The sequence below is a fragment of the Microtus pennsylvanicus genome, chromosome 2 (assembly GCF_037038515.1).
Source record: "Microtus pennsylvanicus isolate mMicPen1 chromosome 2, mMicPen1.hap1, whole genome shotgun sequence".
NCBI classification, from domain to species: Eukaryota; Metazoa; Chordata; class Mammalia; order Rodentia; family Cricetidae; genus Microtus; species Microtus pennsylvanicus.
Genome location: NC_134580.1, coordinates 121071167 through 121092517, shown reverse-complemented (window position 1 = coordinate 121092517; position 21351 = coordinate 121071167). Strand labels below are relative to the sequence as shown.

General features: G+C 46.4%; 1 protein-coding gene across 3 annotated transcripts in view; it reads left to right on the top strand.

Moving 5' to 3' along the window:
* The first annotated feature begins 6113 nt into the window (after window positions 1–6113).
* Window positions 6114–21351, top strand: part of Rrbp1 (ribosome binding protein 1) — a 64526-nt gene continuing 49288 nt past the window's right edge. For all 3 annotated transcript variants that reach the window (XM_075962342.1, XM_075962343.1, XM_075962344.1), the window contains exon 1: window positions 6114–6244. The gene's annotated coding sequence lies outside the window, so the exon portion shown is untranslated. The remainder of the gene's footprint in view (window positions 6245–21351) is intronic.

Genomic DNA, 21351 nt, shown 5'->3' with positions numbered 1-21351 from the left:
ACAGATCCTCGGAAGAGAGAGTCAGCCTCTAGTTCACTCTAGTCAAGCCCAGGCTAGAGAGCATGTGTCCAGATCACCCAGAGACCTGTGAGCAAGCCAACCACCCTCAGCCAGAGGCCTTAGCTAACCCACAGAAGCCTAAACTATATAATGTAAAATCAGAGTTGTTTTAAGCCTTTGGCTCTCAGAATGTTTTGTTATGTGGCAAGAGCTGACGGATACATTCTTTTGTGGGATTTCTGCTCTTTAATCAGGACTTTGACACTGGTGTTCTCCTGTCCCCAAGTACCCACAGCTCTGTACTGTGTGCATGGTCATTGCTGTCCTTCTTATGGACATTCTCTCTCCGTTTGCATGTTTAGGCTTCCAAACTCTGCCATGGATCTTGAACTTCAGTTCCACAGAAACGATAGTTCAGTGACAGACATTGGTACATAAACAATGTGGTCCTATATGATTATATGACCTAATGATGCTGGAGCCCTTGACCTAATGATGCTGGAGCCATGGACCTAATGATGCTGGAGCCATGGACCTAATGATGCTGGAGCTGTGGACCTAATGATGCTGGAGCCGTCAACCTAATGATGCTGGAGTTGTGGACCTAATGATGCTGGAGCCGTGGACCTAATGATGCTGGAGCTGTCTAAGTTTGTGTGGTACATTTTAAGCTGTTTGTGAGATAACATAACCCGATGTTGTATGTCTCAGAATGTATGCCGGAGAGTAAGTGTGGTACTGCCTGCAGAATCTCCCTCAGGGCCTCCTCCAGTGCCTTTAATTTAACATGACACGTGTGTAAAATGCATTTCCCTCGTTCCCTTCTCCAGCTACGTACCCTGTCCTGGAAGTCACTCAGGCCAGAACCTCAGCTCACAGGTGACTCCAGTCTCTCCCTGACGGAGGTTCCCCAAGCTCATTTGCATCACGTTCTAAACACACTCCTACCACCCCATCCTGCCCCTTTCAAGTTCTCGTGTTACTTCTTAGTTGAATTAGTGTGGGGCATCACTTCCCAGCCCTGTGGGTCCCCAACCTGTGACTCAGTTACTCTAAGCGCACCCTGAGGAAATGATCACAGATGTCACGGTCACAAATCCTTTGTTGAGTTCCCACCACCAGGAGGTTAACTCTGACGGCCTCTGTTCTTCCCAGAGATACAGGACACATTCCAAACTGCAGTCTTTATATGTATGGGCCCTGCAGCCAGTCACTCCTCCTCTGACTAGCCTTGGGGACAATGGGCAGGTTACTCACATTACCTCTCAAAACCTCAGTCTCCTCATCTTTAAAATGGAGATAGCTACAGACCGTCCCTTAGGGAGCCATTCTGAAGGTTAGATAGTTTTACACATTTGTAGGGTATTTAAAACAATGCCTGGCTCGTGATAAGCCATAAAAATACTGTATATTTTACCCTGACTTTTCTTGAATAAAAAAACCCACCAGACTTATTTATTTTATTCTCTGCGTATGAGAATGTATGCAACTGTGCGCCGTGTGCATGCCTGGTGCCTGCAGAGGTCAGGAGAGGGTGCTGGGTCCCCTGAGATTAGAATTATAGAAGGCTGTGAATCACCTGTAGGTGCTGGGAACCTAACTCAGGTCCTCTGCAAGAGCAACAAGTGCTCTTAACCTCTGAGCCATCTCTCCAGTACTGTGTGTCTTGAGTGTGTGTGTGTGTGTGTGTGTGTGTGAAATTTCATTTCATTTGGCATCCTTCTATAGTCGACAAAGCAAAACCACCTTTAAAACTGTGCTATACCTTTATTTTTCCACCTACTCTTTTAAAATAATACCCACAATTTAGTAATAGAAATCAAAGCATTGTCATGAACTCATAGACCGTGCTTGGTAATTAATCTTACGTGTTTAATTGTTCCTAATAAGAATGCTTCATTTGCTTTAAAGATGCAACTGAAACCTAAGGTGTCTCTTTTTTGGAGTCTGGTTGACTCAAGTATATTTGCTTGCAGACCAAGTTTTAGCCTTTTGGAGAGTGCACTATTTGATGAATTTTGCTCCAGCCATGTAACCATCACTCTATCAAGATATGGAACATGCACATTACTCCCATTTTCCTGTGATCAGCTTTGGAAACAGTTTCTCCCTCCCTTTCTCTTCCTGGTCAATCTTGCCAGATATCCACCCTGGGGATCCCAGTCTCTACCACCTAGCCTTTGCCCATGTTGTTCTTTGCCAGATGCAAACCTTTTGGCCTGGGTACCTTCTACACTTCCTTCAAACTTCTGCTTGCCTCTGCTGTGTCTGGGTTAATTCCCTGCCTGGACTACTCCAGGTCTCTCTGAAGAAACTGTGTTGAAATCGCCTAACCACACCTGAATGCTACATTGTGGATGGTCATCTGTGGATGGCAGGAACCTGTCTCTTAGGCTTCAGCCTGGAGTCTGTCACTGAGCAGATGGCACCCAGAGGCTGGACAGTGACATAGGATCGTCTTCATAAGGCTGGGGAATGTGTGATTTAGCTGACTGAGGCCCATCTTGGAAGTCCTTAGCCTCAGAGCACCTCTCATTCCCTCAAAGGCATCTTGTATTCATGGATTCTAGAGGTGACTTGTTTCTCCAGCTACTCCTTGGAAGAGCTGAAGAGGCCTGGCAAAAGGGAGCCACAAATTGGAGTCTGCATCGCACAGCTAGAGGGTGACAGAGAAGGAAGGGGCAGGGGCAGAAGGAAGGCAGAGCTTACACCATGCCACACTCTTCCGTCCTGAAATGAATATTGTGAGAGATTGAACCAAATATTGAAATAGGGAAAGGAACAGATAGGGAGCCCTTTTTGTAAACACTCCTTACTCCTGGGGACTCTGTGATCCTATTGCCCAATGGATAATATTTACAGAACCTATATTTGCCAGCCCCTCCTCTGTGGGGCCCTGCGTCAGGTGCAGGTTCCCATGTAGAAAGTATAATAGCAGCCCCTGTCACACCCTCTGGTATTCACAAGTCCGCTAAGCGCTTCTTGCTTCTATGCTTTCTCTACTGACAGAGGTGTGGAGGGAGTTAAATTCTCCCCCTGCTGAGGAACATTCTAGTCAACAAGTACTCAGAATGGGTAATGGGTAGCCATGTCTTCATTCCTCTTGGGGAGGATCTCTGGGGGTGTCTTCTATAGGGCCTATCTGCATCCCCTGTGACACAAGCCTGGGCTCTTTCCACCCCCCAGCAGCTGCTTGCTTGATACCATGCTTTCTCTATCGGTTCTTTCCCTCCCCAGTTCTCCACCAGTGTTTCCCAGCTCATCTCCCAAATGAATTTCCATCAGCCCTTCAACCCCCAGCTCTATATCCACAGATTTAACCAACCGATCAGAAACATTTGGAAAGCGCTTGTCTGTATTGAGCACGTGCAGACTTTTCCCCCTTGTCATGACTCTCGAAACAATACGGTACCACAACTATTTACACAGCCTTGCGTGGCAGTCAGCGTACGTCATGCAGAGAGGATCTGAAGCATTTGGGAAGATGTGCAGAGGCTAGGCTATATGCAAATCATTTTCTATCAGACTCGCCCATCCCCAGACGCTGCAACCTGGTAGAGGGGGTCCTGGGACTAATCTCTGCCAGATGTTGAAGGACTACTAGATTTGAACCAATTCCTCCCGCCGGGATCTGCTTCTGGGACAGTTTAAAGGCAAACAGTGGAGAGGATAAAGGGCAACCCTGCTATAGACAAGTCTTTGGGCCCATGGTGGATCTGTGTATGGCTTTGGGAGGTGTGTTCAGCCTTCCGTTTCCCCCCGCACTAACAAACACTAGTGAATGGACGCATGGATGAATGTGCTTACTTAACCCCGGAAGAGTGACTGTCTTAAAGTCCGTTTATTCTTCGAGAGGTAAATGCCTAGGCCAACAGCTGGCTAGAAACGGGAATCCTTGAATTTTATATCGAGTGAGTCTCAGACCTGGAAAATGACTGAGTGTGGAAAGGTAATCTATGTTAATTCCTGCCAACGAATCAATTTGTGAAGGAACTGCTGAGATTAAAACTAGAAAAGAATGGTTTAGATTCAACCTAACCCCTGTGTCTTCTCTCCCTAAAGCTTTACTTTCTACCAACAGCATGTACAGAAGCAATGACCAATCACAGTGCTTGTGGAGAAACTGAGGCAGGGATTCTACGGCCATAGAGTCATCATCCTTTGGGTCTCTTAGAAAACGACATTTTAGGAGTGGACGGTGGTGGCGCATGCCTTTAATCCCAGCGCTCGGGAGGCAGAGGCAGGCGGATCTCTGCGTACAAGGCCGGCCTGATCTACAGAGCAAGTTCTAGGGCAACCACAGTTGTTACACAGAGAAACCCTGTCTAGAGAAACAAGACAAACAAACAACAAATTAGAAAACAGTTTAGAGGCTGGAGAGACTCAGTGGGCGAATGCTTGCTGTGAAAGCATGGGGGCCTTGAGTTCAGTTCCCAGCACAAATGAGAACAATCCAGGCGCCACCCGTAATCCCAGCTCTGTAGAGATGGAGACAAGAAGATCCCCAGGACTTCCTCACCGGCCAGTCTAGCCAGAGCAGCGAGCTCAGGGTCAGACACAGAACCTGTCTCCAAGAATGAGGTCCCGAGCAACAGATGAAGATGCCTGGTATCAGACTCTGGCTGCCCCTCCCCCCACAAACACACACACACACACACACACACACACACACACACACGACAGAGAGAGAGACACGCAGAGAACTTCATTTCAAAGAGACTGCCTCTGGCGCAGGCTCAGAGGCATAATTTTAAGAAATACTGTTAAAATGGCTATAACCTAAACTTAAGCTGGCATGGGGGATTCATGCCCTTAAACCCAGCACTCAAGAGGCAAGAGCAGGCGGATCTCTGCGAGTTCAAGGCCAGCCTGTTATACATAACAAGCAGACAGCCATATAATAAGACTTTGACAAAATAAAAAAGCACCACAATTCAAAATTATTTCACTTCAACTTGGTTTTGAAGAGCGTGTGTTGGGCTGGTGAGACGGTTCAGGATAAGAGTGTTTGCCATGCAAGTCTGACTACCTGAGTTTGACCCCTGGAATCCACTGCAGACAGGGAGAACCAACTCTATTGAGTCTGAATAGGTTTTGGGTTTGTATTTTTTTATTTTTATTTTTTAAGAGCGAATGTGATGGAGCTAATAATATTTGGAATACCACTGGATCAATTTCCTGGATTGCCAGAAGATTTTCTTGAGACAGAACCTCATGGTCCCCATCACTTGGAATCAAATGTCACAGGATGGATGTAACTGCTGTGTGATTTGTACAAGGACGGTATCTCATACAGTCTAGGGAGTGGCCTTCCCTAACAAAATGACATACAGCGCACCTCAATTTCCTTTGTTCTTTCTGGATCTTCCACCTCAGTTCTTTCATTCATTCGAGAAAATACCATCTGGAGAGGAATGTTTGCGGATAAAGCCCTATCCTCCCTGCTCTCACCCCTGTATAACTTGTCTTTAGACCCAGGGGCTGGTGCTTTGTGTGAAGATACATGGGTTTAAATAAAGCATTTGCCCTGTTGTTCACGGGTTGTGCAATCCTCTGGGTTACACCCATCGCCACCTCAGCCTGGCCGTGTGGGGAAGAGCAGCCCGCGGCCACAGGGATTCGAACCACAATCCATCTGCCTAGGCGGAGTCGACTCGGAAAAAGCGGTGGCGTGGAGAGCGGCGGCCCAGAGTGGGCGGGGCCGACAGGCGACCTCCCTAGATGGGCGGGGCGTTAGAGACCCGCCCCCGCGCAGAGCAGAGAGCTGCGCTGCGCGGCTCCGCCCCTCTTCGGCCCCGCCCCCCGCGGCTCCCCGCAGCTCCTCCCCTCTCCCATTGGCTGAGACGTAGGCCCTCCCTTTTATCCAATGGCCGCCGCCGCTGAGCGGCAGTCCGCGACTCGATTGGACAGCTGCCGTTAGAGTGGCGGCTAGTGGACCAATGGGAAGGGGCGGCTCGATGAATGGCTGGTCCGGGTGGGGAAGGCAGGAGGCGGCGATCCCGGCGGAGGGGGCCGTTCGCCAGCTCCGAGGCAGAAAGTGCCACGACTCCACACGCGCGCACGCAGCCAGCGAGCGGCCGGAGCGGACGGCGGACGGGGCGGACGGCGCCGGGGTCGCGGTGTGTGCAGCTGCTCAGGGGTGGCTTCTCGGCGGAGGCTCGGCGGGCTCCTCTCTCGCGGTTCCGCGGCGGCGGCGGCGGCTGCTCTTGCCCTCTCGCTCTCCCTCTCGCGTCTCCCGCTGCAGGTAAGAAACTTGGCCGGGCCCTGCAGCCGCGGCGGCGGTGGAGGCGCGCGGGCCGGGCCGTCGGTGCGCCGGGCCGGTCGCGCCGCGCCGCGAGTGACACGTCTCCTTGGCGGCCCCTCCCCCGGCGGCGCCGGCCCGCCCGCCCTGGCGGTGGCCGCGGCCCCTCGGGTGGGACGGAGCTGCGTGTGCCAGGCCGAGCCCGTGCAGGGGCGTCGGCCGAGCGCGCCCCTCGGGTTAGACCCCCTGGCCGGTCGGCCGGCTGGGAGCTGCGGTGGCCCCGCGGCGCGACGTGGCGACCCCTCCCTCCTGGCCCGGCCGTCGGGCCGGCCCGCGCGCTGCGAAGTTGGGCTAAGAAAGTTGGCGGCGGGGCGGGGCGGCGCACAGCTGGCGGAGGAAGGGGTTAAGTTTCGGGAAGCCACCGGATGACGTTGCCGGGCCGGAGTCCGGGCCGGAGGGGGTTGGGGGGGAGGGAAGGCGGTGGGCCGGCCTGGGACGAGGGCTGAGACCCGATGGGCGACGTGGGGCCCACAGCCCAGTGCTGCGGGCCGCGGCCACCGGACACGTCGGCGGCCCCGACGGGGCGGGCGGGGGCCATGGGGTTCGCCTCGGGTGCAGTCCGGGACTGGCCTTAGCAACTTCCCGGAGTGCGGGATGAGGTTCCCTGCTCCCCCTGGCGGCGGGGCCGTAGCACCGTTTCCCGGCGGGGCCGCGCGGAGCCCGGCGCGAGGGTGCCGGACCCCGCCGGAGTTGGGGCCACCCGGGGTCTTGCCTGGCCTATCCCTTCCGCGGCCACGATGAATGGACCCGTGGTGCCAGGCCCGAGCGGAAGCAGACACCTCCGGCCAGGCCGGCCAAGCGCGCTGGCACTGGGCCCGCCGTCTGTCCCGGCCCGCCAGGCTTCCCGGCTGTGCCCGGGGCAGAGAGGCCAGCCGGCCCGCGCTTCCAGCGGTATGGGATGCTATAGGGTCTCCTGCCCGTACTGTAAGCCACCAGCTGGAGTTCTGTTGGTGTCACTCTTCGTGGACGGTAGTTAACCAAGTGTTTTCGCTCAAACGTTTCCCATTTCCCCATCTGAATAAACAAGGTTCCTGCTTGTCCCTCAAACTGACACCTAGCACACGTAGGGAGTAGCCAGCTGGTATTGACTGTTCTTGTGGGATGTGTGTTGAGGGACGTGGGAGACGGAGGGAAACAAGGTGGTGCCTGGCTCACTCTGTGGACCACACAGGGCTGCTGAAGTCACACACCTGGATTCCACCCCTCTTGACCACCTGAGGCTCATGTCTCCTAACCTCTGAACCTGGGTTTCCTTATCTCTAGCCTGAAGATAGTACCACCCACTCATCCCTGGGGTTGGGGAACTGGGCAGGAAGTGTGGGACCTTGTGCTAAACAGAGAGCAGTTTGGTAATAACTCCTGAGGTCAGAGGTCAGGACTGGGAAACACCAAGGAAATGAAACTTTGGAGGATCCTGGAGCCTCCCACATCTCTGTTTGCTAAGTTGGTCTTCTGGTGGGGGTGACGGGTCCTGAGTGGAATCTTGTGTGCAGTCTCACGTTGTAGGCCGAAGTCCATACACTGGACACGGCCCTTTACAATCGAGTATGCTCTCACCACTTCTTACCTTTCCCCAACTGTTCTTGCTTGTCTTAACTTCCTGCACCCAGAGAAATTTCTGTGATCCATGCTGCCTGCCTGAGAGCTGTCTTACTGTGTTAGTGAACTTTGCAAGGTCAGCCCACTATGGTCTGCCAGCCTGTTACTCTTGAGAAGCGGCTTCCTGTTCTGAGGGCCTGAGATGCCACTTCCCTTCTGTTTGAGTGCAGGAGAGAGGTCAGGGCAGACCTCTCAGTCAGTTTTCCACTTAGAGGCCAGGGTAAGCTTGGATTGTCGGGCTCCTGGGCTCGTTGAGTCCTGGAGAAGGCCAAGATTGGGGGATGAAGGCAAGAAGGGAGCTTGAGGTTTGGAATCAGCAAGTTTGTGTGAAGTCGTGCATGTTAGAACTCTTGGATTTCGTGTATAGGACTTGAACTCTGACCTACCGTGTCTAAGGAGTTAGAGTGATATTATAATATATGGATTTTTTGTTGTTGTTGATAGGAAACATTTTTCTTTCTTCCCCTTGCCTGCCCTCTCCTTTCTTCTTTCCTCCTCTTCCTCTCATCCTTCCCTCCTCCCTCCTTCCTCCTCTTCTTCCTTTTTTACAGTTTTCAGAATGGAGTCTCAGTCCCGATTGCCATGTCAGCTTAGACTGACCTTGAACTCTTGGTCCTCTTGCCTCTACTTCTTAAGTGCAGAGATTACAGGTGTGCACCCCAACACCCGGCTTGATGGGAGAGTTTTAAATACATCCTGAATCGAGTCACATTTGAGCAATTAAGTTCTTTGCTGAAATGAGCCTTAACTCTACATGCTACAATAATTATAGAGCACCAAACTCGGTTTAAATGGTTGCATGCAAATGATTTAATTGGAATATTGGATTATTGTGTAGCATGGATACCTTTTAAAAGCACAGGAGCCCGGATCCTTGCTTGTGCCTTTATCACGAGGGCTTTAACTAATAGACACATGACAGACAGATCGAGCCAACAGTGCTTGCCCAAATCTTTTTTCCAGAAGGGGAAATGTCCCTTGTGGGACATTTATACATCCCAGGTTGTTCCTTTATACATCCCACGTCTGCAGTGGTGAAGGCCTTGTAAGCCCCTTTCCACTGAGTAGTATAAACATGGGCTGTCTGGCTCCTGGAAGAGGCCAAGATTGGGGCTCTTAGAATTTTGAAGCCCAGGGTGTCCGTAGTTAATACCGATAAGAGAGACTACCATCTCATGGTTTAAAGTATCTGAATCCAACTTTAAAAGGCTTGCAATTCAGAATCAGATACCACACTGCTGTGGTTGTAGGCATCATAATAGACCCATGTTTAGGGTAGGTGTGGGTGTTACCCATTCAGTAGATGAGAACCTGGAAGCCCAGAGGATAAGAAGGCTTTGGGACCTGTTCCTGTTGCCAGCTGCTAAGTGACATCATTTCTGCTTTTTGAACAGGACCACATAATTCTATCCTGCTGGGACAGTAATTACCCAAGAGAGGATACAGAACAACTAGAAGATTAAAATGAGTTTCAGTGGCAAGGTGTAGAGACAATGGAAATTTGGCAGTCCAGGAAGGCACTTGGCATTTCATTCCTTTATGAAGAGTCTTTGCTCTGGGCTTTCAAACTCTGTACATACAAATGCATGACACATGAATTTGTGTGATGAAGCTGTTGTCCACAACAGCATTGTCTGTACCATCATGTATGGCTGGAGCCACTTGCAGCTGTGTAAGTTTAAAGGATGTAAGTTAAGGGGCAGTAACATTTTAACATTATATTTCTTAGTCAATTTGCAAGTGCTGAGTAGTTGCTTATAGAGTTACGTCATTCCCATCGTCTTGGCAAGTTTGACCAGACAGCACCAGGCCAAGGTAGCTGTTTTCTAAAGGTTCAAGTCCCTGTTCCTCTTGATCACATGAAAACATAATAATGTTGAACCAGGTGAAATGTTCCGTTTGTCTGTGTCAGAACAGACGACTGATAGCAGTTTGCACACCCAGCTCAGTAAATTGTGACCTTTGGGAAACTTTAGTCTTGGGGGCTGGAGAGTTGAGAGCTTTTGATGTTCCTAACAGCACCAACATTGTGGATCATAACTGCTCGTTTCTCCAGCTTTAGGGGATCTTACATCTACTTCTAGTCTCTACAGACAGCAGACATGTACATGATTCACATACATACATGCAGGCAATCATATATAAAATAAATCTTAAAGAAAGAAGCCCATTCTCAATTCTATGTGCATATGAGGGAAGGGAGTGCATAGGGCAGGGGTGGGGGGTGGACAGGCACTTTAACCTAAAACTAACAGCATGAAGATGGCCAAATGTACCAAATGCAGAAAAAATAAGTAGGCATTAGATGGAAAGGATGCAGCTTGTAAGGAAAGTAAATATTTAATTCTAAGTGAGAAAGCCTGGGCGATGGAGTCTGCTTAGCGTTATAGAATATTATCTCGGGGGCTTCCTAGGAGATTGTTCTCTTAGGCAGGCGGATTCTGATTGAGTCTCCTGAAACAGGCAGGCACACACCCAAGTTTAAAACCAGACTCACCTTCTGCTTTTCTTTTAAATTTTAGTAATACATATCTCTCAACTTTCCGAAACGAACAGCAGCTTTATAAAGGGTGCTATATAAATGATGTGTTTCCTGGTTGTTTAGACTGGTCCCCAGCACTCTTGCATTCCGGCATGTGGAGTTCTCTCTGGCTGATAGAAGTTATTTCCTGAGCACTACAGAGACTGCTTGCAGGGCCTATTATACTCTGTATGACTTTGCAAGCTCTTTGGGACTTGGGAAGACTTTTTGAATTCTTGGTTGTCCTCATGTCAGTGCTCGGTAGATTGACAAGTTCAAAAGAAACCTCCAGTGCTGGGCAAGTCGTTATTTTCTGGCTGGTCAGTGAGAGGGTCCACTGAGATGGTTCCGGAATTGATCAGCTTTATTTATAGTGACAAGGAGCATCACCTGACTCAGAAGTTGGATTAAACAACCCTCTTGAATTCAAACCTTTAATTCTGTACCTTAAGCCTGGACAGGCTGGGAGCCGACAAGGCCTTTGTTAGTGTCTCCAGACTCCAAGCCAGTGAGTGCCCTGTGTGCATTTATTTCTTGGAACAAAAATGACATCTGTTTGGCCAACCCCTTGTTACTAAACAACAAAACCAACCTTTTGAAAATAAAGGTTTTTTTTCATTAAATTTTAGGTTTTTAAAGTTTTTACAAGAAAAGTGAGAATTTGGTTTGCTTCTTGCTTGCCATTTGTGAGCCTTCTGTGCAGCTCTGCCCTGAAGTGTGGCACGTGTCTGGAGTCCTTGAGGGCCTGTGGGCTGGGTGGGGTCTAATCCCAGGAACAGGGAGCACAACTGCTTTTCCTTGGGCTTCAGTGTACCTTCCCTGTAAAATGAGAGCTGACCAGGAGGTTCCATCTCTCAGGCCATGAGCCTTGGTTTATTTCTGATCCTTGTTCTCTCTCCTTGCAAATCCTATCAGCTCTGCTTTCTAAGTGGAGCCCAAGTTCGGCCCTTCTCACCAACTCTGCTGGTTCTACTGTCCTTGGGTCACTTTCACCTACCTCTAGCCTGTTTTATTTAGTCTTTGAAGTGGTTTCCCAGCTGTAACTTCACCCCGCCCTCTAGATGGTTGCTACAGTTGATGGCATCACCGCTCTGTCTGTTCCTTGGTCTGTCTTGCCTGTGGTCTCCTGGGCTCCAGTTATCTTGCGCCTTACTCCTGCCTCTTTCCTTCCCACTTCTTCAGCCACACCGGCCACTTCTTTAGTCCTCAGGCTTGTGTCTGCGGTAGGGCTTGGCATGTGTCCTTCTACCTGGGGGAGCTTTTCCCAGATAGATTACACGGTTGCTCTTCCACCTTCCTCACATCTGTTGATCATTTTATTTAAAGTGGCAGACACCCTCCCATCATGTCCAACCTGTGTATAGCTTTCTCCTCATTCCTGCCACTTGATATGTCCTATGTTTGACCTGCCTGTCATTGTCTCCACCGGAGGACGAACTCTGTCAACACATGGTTATTATCTGATTCCTTTTCCTAGGTCTAGAACAGTGATGGCACCTAGCAGATGTCCGTGCTCACTAGGCTAATGAAGAGGCTTTTCTAGTGCAAGACCATAATCATTTAACTTAAAGTAGTCTGAATTGCTGGAGCATAAAATAGAAACACAAAACATCCTAGAGCCAATGGGAGTGAGTTTTGGATTCCCTCCAGCCCAGCTCCAGTTGAGAAATTGACAAGAACGTTGAATGGTACTGTCACACTGGTCAGCCCTTTGCTGCCTGTGGAGCCGGAGGTGTAAAGGAGCCTTGGGGCAGGGGCGTGGGCTTGGATGCTGGCTCTGTCCTGGGCTCCTGGTTCTGCAGGACAGTTTCACAACTCTGGACTGAGCTTGTGTCTTCACTGCTGCTCCGGTCCCAGGAGAAGTATTAGCAGGGATCACCCACGTTTCCCATGGTACAGAAGGTCCTGGGTCAGGCCTGCAGAGGAGCTAGTCTGTCTAGGAAACTAAATGTTATTTTTGGTTCGAACAGTGTGGTGGCTTTTTCTAAAATGAGTTGAATTTTGTGCTTGGAGAATAAAAGTGTGCCATAGTGGCAGGGGGGAGAATTACTGTCTTGTAGTTGGTTGGCATGGCGTTTTCCTTTCTCTTGGTCAGACTTTTTGTCAGGCTAAGGAGTGAGAGGAGGTTTTGGCTTCCCACATGGCAGTGTCTCCTCTGAGGAACTTTTCATGGAAGCTAGCTGAGGTGAAGGAAACTCGGCTGAGGCAAGGTGGCCTGCTCGGTAAGATCAGAGTCCAGACCCTTTCCTTCTTTCTCTTCCACTTTTCTACTGTAGGCAAAGAAATGGCAAGTGTGTCTGGAGTTCCTGTCCTTTGTGGTGAGTGAGAACATGGGAATGAGTTATCTTGTGTAGAAGGGCAAAAGACCCTTGTCCATACCCAGGCAGTATGTTTTCCAGAACTTCTCGTATAATACAGTTCATCTGTGTTAAAGCCAACCTTGTTTTCCATGAAGACTGTTCCTGGATAGGAATTAGACATAGCTTTATTTCTGTTGGCTATATTATTTCCTGTAGTTAATGTTCGTTTGTAGTTAGAAAGTCACTTCATAGTAATCACAGTGATTGAGAAAAGGAAGGAGACGAAGAGTAAATGAATTATTAAAACCCTTAATGAAAAGTCTTATTAGTGGTGTGCCGAGGGACTTCTCAAAGATGTGTCCCTTTGAAGCCCAGCTACTCCTCATCATTATAAGTGACTTCCCAGGTAAGTTGGATGATGTAGGGCCACCTTTTGTACTATTTTCTTTTTTTCTCCCCCACGACAAGGTTTCTCTGTAGCTTTGGGGCCTGTCCTGGAACTAGCTCCTGTAGACCAGGCTGGCCTTGAACTCACAGAGATCTGCCTGCCTCTGCCTCCTGAGTACTGGGATTAAAGGCATGTACCACCACCACCTGGCTACTATTTCCATTTTTAAAGACAGGAAGAGAACAGAATATTAACAATGCTAATGAGAAGCCCTGGCTACTTTGGGAAGGGGACACCCTCCTTGACTGAGGTCCCATTAATTTCTCTCTGGAGAGAACGATGTCCTGTATGCTTGTTAGAGCTGGAAGGTGAGGGTACACTGTATGACAATCCTTAAAGGGTGCCCCTGTTCTTCAGGATGCAAGTTGTGCGTATTTTTAATTCTTTACTGAAATGCATGTGTGTGTACTTGAGTCCTGGTAAAATACACTTATTTAAACTGCACACCCTTGTTTAACTCGTTCTTTTTGTATTCCTGTGTCCCTTTATTGCCTTCTTCAAGGATACCTGCTTTCCTTCCTGTTCATAACATCACAATCTCTTTGCTGGTGTCTGAACATAATGGAAGTGGATCACGTGACATATGCTCATTTGTCTTTCCCTTGGTGTGTATGTAAGATTCATCCATGTGGTTGAGATAGCTGTGGTCCGCTTATTTGCTCTTGTATCTTCCAGTGTGTGACTGTAACACAGTATCTGGCTAGCTTCCAGGGAGGAGCTGTTGTGGATAAATAACCCTGGCATAATTGGTCTCGCCCTGACTTTTGGTTAGCATGCACACATATTTCTATTGGGTCTGCTATCTAAATCTGGAATTGTAGGCTATAAAGAGGCATATGCTCAGCTATAGAGAAAAGTGCCAGGCTTTTCTTTCAAAGTGCTTGTAGTAATTTATACTCTCACCGCAGTATTTGAGAGCTTGGGGTGTATTATAAAATGGCTGACTTAAAAAAAAGCTAAAGTGAAGTTTGAATCACATTGATAATAAAAAGAGTTAATTCCCACATGCTAGAAGAAGGTCTGTGTTATTGGGGGTGGGACTGTCAGGCCAGTAGGATTTGTTGGTCAGGGCAGGCTGTGGAGTGAGGGCCAGACCACTGATGTTCTTCGCAGCAAAGCCAAGTGGGAAAGCAGTGGGCAGTGAAGGCAGAAGCTGAGCAGTCCTTCCTGGATGAGCCTTCTACCTGTGGATTTTATAAAAATGAAGTTATAGACATTTCTAGTTAAAATACTGGTCTGCCTCCACGGGTTGGTGCTAGGGGGATATCCCTCCAGGATTTCCTACTCCTCTACTTCCTAACCTGCTGTGGAATACAGTGCTCCCCTATCTGTGAGGGGTACTTCCCTAGATCCCCATTAGATGCCTAAAACTGCAGATAGCCAAACCCTCAAAATATATGTTTTGTTTTGCCTTTAAATACTTATGATAATCTTGAATTTACAAATTAGGTAGGCACTGCGAAATTAAGAAGAAAAACAAATGAAGTTTAAGAATTGTAACAACATACGGTAATAAAAGTTATCTGATTGTCCTACATAAATCACTCTACACTGAGCCCACATTTCTGGTAAGAAGGTGAGGTTAGCCATGCTTACATGGTGGTAAGTCCAGTGACTGTCCGGGGGTTATTGAACCCTCCAGAAGTAAAGCTGTGGATTGGGATGTGCTTTCCCTGGCCCAGCTGGCCTTCTTGTCATGTAGCAGTAGTCTTTGCTCTTTAAATCTAAGATGCAGTGAGCTGTGATTTGGCTTAGCTGAGAGTGGCAGCAGTGGCAGATATCACGGCAGGGGCACTGGGTTTTTGGCAATAGAGGTTGTCTTGATCAGTCTTCTGATTTGGATACACTCTAAATAAAAGATGTAAAAATGCCTTTTGAAAAGCATAGGTCAGCTCAGAAGATTCCAAGGAAGTCAAACACAGCCCTGTAAGAGCTTTTAGCAAACTGAACAAACTGTAGTATTTCCAGGGTCAAAGGGTAGAGGTCAGTGTGGGCAACATGCTAGAAAGTGATCCTTTAAGAGCTGGTATCACCGAGGGCAATGGAACCTCCAGGGAAGACGGGCATTAAACACTTCTGTGGCTGGAGTGTAGTTTAATGGTTGGTTCCTGCTTAGCATTGAGGAGGCCTTGGATTCCAGACTCAGTTCCGTGAAAAAGAAACCAAAACAAACAAAAAAACCAGAACATTTTTCCTACTGTAGAACTACTAGGGTAGGGAGAACACAGCCTGAATGTGGGTGTTGCAAGTTGTCCCTCATGAAGGTCATAGGACATGTTAGGAAGTTTAAGATTTTGTGCTTGAGAGGTGACTGAACAGTGCTCCTGGGCTAGTCCTTGACTATTTGAAGGACTGCACCTATTTCCTGGACTTGGAGAATCCCCAAGGCATGATTATAACAGGAAGATGGACAGTGGATGGTTATGAAACAGAAGGAATAAACACAAAGGTTGCAAAGTGCTGTGGATGAAGACAGCAGGAACAGCTCTGTGAGCATGAGGTAGAGTTGTTGACCCGGTTTAAACACCACCGCCTGCTGAGCTGAAAGTAATAGAAAGGGTTTAAAATATCTACAAGTGATAGAAACTGTACAGTGATCTAGCACATTTGAAAGGGACTAAGTACAACTTAGAGGGATAAATAGTCCAATAATTGTAATAAAAACACAACAGGTGGGTCCAGTAGCAGGTTAGACGGGACTGATCAGAGCGGAAGAAAGGATGCAGAATTCACTATGAAGAACCACAGACGGGTGCTTTGTGGGAGCAATGGAAAACCAAGGGGAACAAACTGAGACGTGTGTCGAGTTACAGTTCCAGAGGGGGGAGAAAGAACCAGTGTTCGAAGAGATAGTAGCTGATAATCTTACATAATAGGTGAGATACCCATCTTTTTAAAGATCTCAACAACACAAACAGAATAAAAGTAAATCTACATGGAGATAATTCATGATGTAACTAGAGAAGAATTCAGTAGTGGGAGAAACTGTTTTGTATGTTTTTATTTTATTTTATTTTTATTTTATGTGGATTGGTGTTTTGCCTACATTTATGTCTGTGTATGGTAGGGTGTTGGATTCCCTCAAACAAAGGGAGACTTTAGTGAGCTGCTATCTGGGTGCTGGGAATTGAACCCAGGTCCTCTGGAAGGGCAGCCAGTGCTCTTAACCACTGAGCCATCTCTCCAGTCCCTGTGGGGTTAGGGGAAGGACTATTTTAAGGCAGAAGCAAACTGTTAGTAGCACATCATCAGGAAACTCTAGGGTGTTCCTGGAAGAAAAGTAAGGCAGGAGGAAAAGAGTGAAAAGTGAAGAAGGTGCTTAATATTTGGATAATTTTTTAATAATGCCATATGTTGGTGAGACTAAAGAACTGTAAGAGCAAGTGCATAAAAACAATATCTAGGGAGAGTGAAGGAATTAGTGGGACAGATTAAAAATTTTGTTTAACTTTTATGATCACTGAATATTGACTCCCCCCCCCCCCCGCCAAAGGTTACTGCTAAAGAATTAAAGAGTGGGTTAGTTCTGTAATACTAGAAGGGGAAACAAAACATTCAAAAGTAATCAAGAAGGATAAAGACAAAAAGCAGCCCAGGACAGATGGGAGACTAATGTTAGAGAAAACACAGGTTTAAACCCAATGCATTAGCATTCATATTAAATGCCAATTACCTAAATACTCCAGTAAAAGCCAAAGACACTGCTCATGCTGCATTCTAAAAATACAGCTGTTGCACTGTCATAGGTAGAATGGATGGAGAAAGGCAGTTTACATGTGCTGGTGCTGTATGCTGGCCTAGGGCAGCCTGGGCTATATAGAAAAGCTCTCAAAGCAGAAAGAGGTGGGCAGTGGTGGTGCACACCTTTGGTCCCAGCACTTGGGAAGAAGAGGCAGGCAGATTTCTGTGAGTTCAAGGCCAATCTGGTTTATAGAGCAAGTTCCAGGACAGCCAGGGGTGTTACACAGAGAGCGGAAAGAAAACTGATGTTGTGTCAGTATTTTGAGAATAGACTTTAAGGCAGAAAAAAAGCACATCGTGATTGCTTAGCAGCGTTTTGGCTGAGATCAAGTGTGAAAGCGTTGTAGAGGGAGGTGAATTAAACAATTTAAGCATTTTTAGCTTAAAAAATTGTGTGTGTGTGTGTGTGTGTGTGTGTGTGCGGTCAGAGGACAACTTGTGGGAGTCAGTTCTCTCCTCCTGTGGGTTCTAGGAATCAAACTTAGGTACCAGTCAGGCTTACACAACAAATACTTTATATGCTGAGCCCTTTCTCTGGCCCCATTTTAACTTTCTGAGTTAACATAATCTCAATATATAAAGTAAAATGGTCAGACATTTTAGGAAATGGCCTAATTTATAGCCACAATAGAGAAATTTTAGTGATCATATAACTAATGAACAGCTTTAGACAAAACAGTAAATAAAAGATTTGGTCTATATGTGACTATAAAAAAACCCACAGCTACTACCTAACACACTTCATAGTATTCAGATGGCTGTGTCAAGGGCAAAAAACAGTCCAGGACAGGTGGGACACTAATGTTAGACAGAACACTGATTGAAACCCAAGTGTCACTCCAAGTAAATTAGAAATATGAATAAAAAAATAGAAAAATCATCATGTATTTAGAAATTTAAAAGTACCTCTAATGTTTATAAGTCATAAAGTAGGGAAATATAAAATGTTTTGACAGCAATAAAGAAAATGGTACATATTAAATTTATAGTGTGTAGATGAAACATTTCTGACAGATTAATAACTTTAAACACATTCAAAAGGGGAAGAAGGAAATTATTGAGCAAAGCATCTATCTCGATGCAGTTTATGCTAACTAGGATAAAAGAAATTTCTTTAACCTGATAAAAGTCATAGTTAGCCCAACTCGGTCATGAAGTAGTGGAAGGAAGAGCAAAGGAGACAGAAAACAAGGAGCAGCAGCCAAGCCACAGGGCCTCTTTAGAAAAGAAGGTGGGATTGGCAGCTCTCAGGCAAAACTGTGAACAGGGAACAAGTAAGCAACATGAAGTATGTGGATTGGGACCTCACTGCAGATGGCAGACACTGAAAAGACAGTGGCATTTATGAAAAGCTCATGTTAAATCAGTTTTTTAAAAATTAATACTATTGGTGCTTCCCTAAAACAGTCAGCTATGATGGCGTACAGCTCTGGCCTGAGCACTCTGAGGCTGAGGTAGGAAAGATCTTGGGCCACTCTAGGACATGTAGCTAGGCAGTCTTAAAAAATTTAATTTCAGTACAGCCAGGCAGTGGTTGGCGCACACCTTTAATCCCAGCACTTCGGAGGCAGAGGCAGGCAGATTTCTGTGAGTTTGAGGCCACCCTACAAAAGCTAGTTCCAGGACAGGGCCCAAAGCTACAGAGAAACCCTGTCTGAGAAAGAAATATTTAATAGAAAGTGGAGGAAAAAGATACATCACTTATGATACATAGCTTGTTTTTATAGATTAACATGACAAAACTTTTGCAAGTTGTGGCAATCCTGATACATTTAAATCAAACTTATCAGTACTAAACTTAGGGAAGAAAGAAAACTGCATGTTGCTGTAATCATGAGGAAATGGATCCCTGCCAAGCATGTAAAGAATGCACATTCCAATTCTTCTCAAACTTAGAGGAGAGGAAGAAGTGGATGTATGTATCCACTCATTCTGCTCTCAGCTAATCTTGTTCCATAGAAATAGGAGGAGGAGGAGGAAATCACCAGTCATCTCATACCTAGGAATGAAAGCCAAACCCAACAGTACATGTAACGACAAAGTGATGTTTGTCCTAGGAATGCAAACTTTAGTGTTGAAAATTAAGTGTATGTTCATTTGCCATACTGACAGGTTACAAGAGTAGAATGATATTATTATCTTAACAGATACAGAGAAAATATGTGATAAAACTTACCATGCATACTATGGGTAAAACAGCTAGGCATCTATATTGTCCCCTTTGACACGAGGAAAGACCATCACCAGTCCTTCCCTTTAGCATTGTATCAGAGGTCCCACTCCACAAAAACTAAAGAAAGTAAAATGGGTCAAGTTTGGGAAAAAAAGGAACAAACTGATTTATATGCTTACAGACACAGGAAAGTTAAAAAAAATAAACAAAAACAAAAAAACTAAAGGCTTATCACTAGAATTAGGCAGAGTTGCTTAGGAAAGTAGTAGACGTGAGAATCATTCACACTTTCCCATGCCAGTAACAGACAGACAACAGAACCTTAGTGACCATTTGCAAGAGTATAAAACGGAAGAAACAAGAAACATCTCTCCAGCAACATGCAAAATATTTTTCTCTGTCCAGATAACTGTATTTTTCTCTTTGGATTTATTCATATGAGTGCTGGTTATTGAACACTCTGATAGAATATTTAGTGGTCCTTTCACAGCCAATACCTACTGAGAACTGATATTTGGTCGGATGCCGTGCCAACTGGCCTCTGCTTTCTGGGGATGAATGCCTATTACAGTAAGAAAACTTTTGGACCAATTGTCTGTTTTGAAGATCCTTTATCATGCTGTATAGGCCTGTCTTTTTTAATAAAGTGGAAACTGGTAGCTTCTTGTGAACCCCCAGAGGATTTAGGTCTTTTTTCAAAGACTTTTTTTTTTTTTTTTTTTTTTGGGAACAAAAGCTTGTTAATTCTTTATTTTTTTCCTCAGGCATAGAAATTGAATCCGAAATGGCTGATGATTAAGCAAGGCTTATAATAGAATATATTTCTATTTTTAGTGTCTCAACTCTTTAAAATGAATGGCATTGTTTCTTTAAAGTAGGAAGTTACTTTTATACATGAAATAAGTTATTTCAAAATTCTAGTTTTAGTAGCTACATTTCCTTCAGTTACTCTGTTTTTAAAAAAAACAACATTGCTTCAATTTTTAGATGAGAGGTTCTGATGCTTCTTTGGAAATAGTACTTAAATGTTGATAAGCCTTGTGCTTCAAAGATAGCAAAGAGGTTGTCAGGGGAAAGTGAGGGGAGTGACAGAGGCCCAACCTGAGCGGACTTTGGGATACTGTCGGGTGGGGTTTGGGCAGCTGATGTCATCTTTGGCTTCAGTGTTCAGATGGAACAGGGATTTGAGATAGGAAGTGGGGACTAACACCCAGTGTGTCCTGAACTTTTGAAGGGCTGCACCCTCCACAAAAGGACAGGCAGTTTCCTAGTTAGTAGCAAGAAGAGATGACAGGACAGCCAAACTGTTGGGTCAAAAGCTGAAATTTTTCCATCAGAAGTCCCTGCCACAGGTAACAATCAGCCCACGGCTGCTGACTCCCTCCAAGGCCTGGTTGAAGCAAAGATCAAGTGATGTTAGGGGAGTCCCTAAAGAACTGCCACCAATAAAGCCCAACAGAAATGCAATAGGAGGTGACAAGTGACCGTGGAGCAGAAGGCAGGAAAGCTAGCAGAGGTTAAGACGTGCCGTGGAAGAAGTGGGCAGACTTGAGAAGGACAGAACAACTCCAAGACTTCATTAAGGAGCTGTTTGGATCCAGCCTAAGAGAGAGTGGTGAGTGGACCTTAGGTCTGAAGTCTGCCCTAATGGCTGCACAAGAGAATTATTAAGGTCTAATTAGAGGTGATACCTTGAAGGAACACGAGAAACGAGACAGTTGTCAAAGGAATTCAGTGATGATGAGTTTTCTAGAATTGATGTCAAATGATGACACCTCAAACTTGGAAAACACAGTAAACCTAAATAAGATCAAATACACATATGTATTTTGTGAACTCCTCAGAACTCTGAAAATAGAACTTGAATGTGATAAGAAGGGCTGGGGAGAGCACAAGTTCCTGTGTTCAGACCCCGCATATAAAGGTCCACCTGTAACTCCAACATTTGGGAAGCAGAGGCAGGATCTCTGAGCAAGCTGGCTAGTAAGACTAGCCCATCAGTAAGCTCTAGGTTCATCTGAGAGACCCTGCTTCAACAGAGTACTCAAGAATGACACATAAGTCAACTTGGGGCCTCTCTATGCATGTGAATATGTTTGTTCACACCTGACATTCACACACGTGCACACACCAAACACACATGTGGAAGATGGTGAGAGGTCAAAGGTTGCAATAGGTTGGTAGCCTGTTTTCAGTAGTAACCTTCGCACCAAAGAAAAGCTGGGAGGTAGAATCGGATCTTTGGAGTGGGGAAAGACAGCCTTTGTA